Source organism: Psammomys obesus, unplaced genomic scaffold (genome assembly GCF_907164565.1).
Source record: "Psammomys obesus unplaced genomic scaffold, mPsaObe1.curated_primary_1811, whole genome shotgun sequence".
In the NCBI taxonomy this organism is placed as follows: domain Eukaryota; kingdom Metazoa; phylum Chordata; class Mammalia; order Rodentia; family Muridae; genus Psammomys; species Psammomys obesus.
Genome location: NW_026596244.1, coordinates 10,536,032 through 10,539,858, shown reverse-complemented (window position 1 = coordinate 10,539,858; position 3,827 = coordinate 10,536,032).

The following is a 3,827-nucleotide window of genomic DNA, read 5'->3' as shown; positions in this document are numbered from 1 at the left end:
TGTTAGAGTAGAAAAATAGCTCCTTCTGGTCAATCACATAACTTCTGGCCTGGGTGGAGACTAACATGCTAGTCTGGCTGGTTTAATCAGCTGGCCAGGAGACCACCCTTAGGAAGGCATGTTCACCTTAGACCACACTAAAGAGGTAGGTGGAGTGATTATTCCTTTAATGAGAATCTGCACGCAGTGCAGCAGCTTACTGCCACAACAATGCAACTTTATCAGTTTGCCCCTTTTTTGAATTATTCAGAAGTAACTTCTCCTTAACACATTGGGATTCCCCAACATCTCGAGTCTCCTTCCTCCTTCTCTAAAGCCTCCTACCCTGTCATGTGGCTGCTTGCCTGCCACGTGTCTGACTTCCATGTCTCCTTAAATGACATGACGTTTTTCCTTCTTTCCTCCATCGTCTTCCTCTGGGCAGCTGCTGAAGTTACAGCTTGCCTTCTCTGGGGCTGTTTTCTTTTAAATTTTTATTAAATTGCCCTCAGCTTGAGACTAAGTACCTCGAGAGGAGACTCCTCCGTTTCCTCTGTACATTCCCAGATTAGTCTTCCCTGTCCTTATGTAACAGGTCTCACACTTGGTAGGCTCCCAGACCTTAGCACAACTGACTCCATGATAGAAGTGCCATTCAGGCTGTAAAACTCAGCACGTAGCACCCACCAAAACTAAAACAAAGGCGTAATCCATTAGAGTCCATATGGCTCTGAGAAAGTCTCAGGATGTACTAACCTTGCTTTCAGCTTCTGTAGTTCGGCTTCTGGCTAGCTGTTCTTGTTAACCGAAGTTTTTGTGCGTAAAAGCTAACCCTGAGAAAGGCTCAGTGCTACACTGGCATCCTGATCACCCACTGTAGTCTCTGACCAGCTGATGAAGACTTTCTATTGGCTTAAACCTACCTCCAGACAGTCTTCTCTGGTGAATACCCCACAACACTAGTGGAGAAAACCACCTGACTGTTGCCATGCAAACTAAGATCAGCTGCTTGTCTTGTCTCCAGGTAAAAGCATTATCCCTTAACAAACAGGACCTTCCCAGAAGGAGAATCTAACATTTCAGGCAAGAAACAGGCGTTAAGTAATTCATTAAGAATCTCAGTGAGAGAAGCCTTTTCTCCCTTGCCCCTTTGAGACCGGCATCCCCTTGGGAAACCAGCCACAGCTGCTGGAACTGTCCAATGTGTGCTCTGTGTCTTGTGAGCTGGCCACTCAACCTTTGTGAGTCACAAAAAGTGACTTCACTCAACCACAATACTCAGATAGTTGCTTGGGTAAGAGAGAACACATGCCATCAGCGAATCTCATCCTGTCAATCAAGTGATTTGTAAAATTTACTCCTCAGTTAAATACAGCACTGAAGGAGATACTATGTTGGTGAAAATGGCATTCAGCAAACCTATTATGTGGTGACGGGACAGAAAATAAAAACATGCACATACAGAAAGTATGCACGCACTGGAGATCATGAAACTCAGGTAGCTATGACCCAATAACAGATATTGTCTAAAGTGGACTGGTTGGTCCTTTTGCATATGCTACTCTAGCAAAAGCTTGGTATGATGTCTCTTGTTGAATCATTAGACATGTAATAACAACATTAGCTAAAACTGTCTTGGTGAGCAGAAATTTAATTAGTTGATGTCACATAACCTCCATTTTTGCTGCCATAGTCAATTAGGTCAGAGCCTTTTGAGACAGCAATGGATGTTCTGTGTTTTATCCCTCACAGAACATCAGGAGATCTTACCCACCAGACTAATCTCAATTCTAGTACTCAGGTGAAACATTCATTTATAGCCCAGTATACTATTCCAAATGAATTGTGCAAACTTCTCTTATCACCAATTCTTTCACCTTTTATTTGGTGGGTCATTGGACAAAGCAGTGAGTGGTGAGTTGGGGTAGACAGGGCACCATCCCTCTGTTATTCAACCAGAATGAAGAAGCAGAAGAACTGCCTGGTAGCTGCATGTTGCCCTGTTTTTTTTCCTTCCTTTTCTTATTTTCCTTAACATTATAAGAATTTTCCAATGAAGTCATTGCTGAGGTTTATGGCATGAACAGCAACTAGAGTGGGAGCCATAGAAATCTGATACGCCTACTTGTGTAACTGTATTGTTTTCAAGTTGAACTTAGCATTGCACACTTTGTTTTATTTGATAATAGTAGAGTTCTGTTTTTTTCCACCCAATTTAACTGCCTAGCAGCTTCCAGAGATAGCTAGTAGTAGTACACCAGGGATGTTTTCTTAAAGGGATTAGCTATTTTTCAAGTAAGCAAGACTAGTGTTCTAGTGTTCCTTTTCAAGGATCTTCATAACACTCTATAACCTGTTTATGGACCATGGGCCTTAGGCAAAGGTGCATGAGCTTAATGAGGGCAATGAGACAAATATTAAGTTTTAAGGAGATAACAATATCTCTGAAACCATTTAGTATCTGGGAATAGATATGTAAAAGAAAATCCTTGCACAGGAGGCTAAGGAATCTCAGCCTTCTGTGAATTTGTGATACCTGGGGACAGGTTAAAGGCACATGCTGACACAATAGGTATGAGGTAGAATCTGAGTTCCTGAGTCTCTAACAACCTTGCAGTTAACACAAACACCAGCCATTAGCATGTTTCCTGAGTAGCATTGTCCAATGCAAGTGACCTTGTAGATTTTAGATAGCAAATACCTGTGTTCATAGCAATGGTTAAAACAGTCTCTCCAGTGGAATGTGAATGAGCAAGCCTGTACATACTCCTCATGGATGACTTTGGCCCTCTTGTTTCCCTATTTCTTATGCAGACAGCAAGAATATTCTCCTGGAAACTGAAATTATGAGTAAAAAGAGAGTATTGTTTATGTCCTTTTATCCTTCTTTGCATGAATCTTGCCTCCTTCCCATGTACATTTCCCTTTCATGTTTTTCTCTTTCTTTCCCCACTCTCTATTTTCTTCTTTGTTAAGCTCTTTTATAATGAAAGAAATATGAGAGAATAGGGAAAAGGTAAACAAATGACTCTGTACTGCTGAGGACAATTTGATTTGTAGACAACACCTGGCAGCTTCAATCTATTTCTTCAGTTTCAAAATGGTATTTTCCAGATTTGTTCAGAAATATTATACTGAGGCAACCTGTTCATATGAAGACACCTATTTTTGTTACAGGGAGCTCACTAGAGATGATCACTCCAATTCCAGCTGTCTGAGACAACACTCGGGTTTTCAGGACCCAAGCATAGTACTGAGTTTTAGAGTAAGAGTTTTTAAAGGGCAAAAACAGTGTTCTGCTCTCTAATTCAGCACATGCAGAGAGAGATTTTGTGCAAGCAAGCACTTTAACAGAAGCTAAGATAAGCAGTTTAATGGGGGAGGTTTTGCAAAAGCAGGCAGTTTAATAGAAGCTGGGATATCCTGAATTCCAGTTCCTAGAAAAGAGTTGGATAACTTTCCACAGGACTTCTCATCAAGGAGATCAAATTCTAGTTAAACATAAAATGCCCTCAGCAAGAATATGAGGCAATGGAACAGCTGCACTTTCTTGCCCTGTTACAGTTTCAAAATGCTATGTTGGATTAATAGCATTCTCTGAGCTTTTATCAGAATAACTGATATCGGTATTATGTTCTAACCCAGAGAATAAAAGACAATTAGAACAGTAAACATGGGAGACAAAACAAAGCTTCATGGTTCATTCTGGCACATTATCTACTTAAGTGTGGGAATGGCCCTAATTTAAATACCTTCTTGTATCTATGCCCTTTACTATCCTCCCTGTTCTTTCTTTCTTTCTTCTTTCTTTCTTTCTTTCTTTCTTTCTTTCTTTCTTTCTTTCTTTC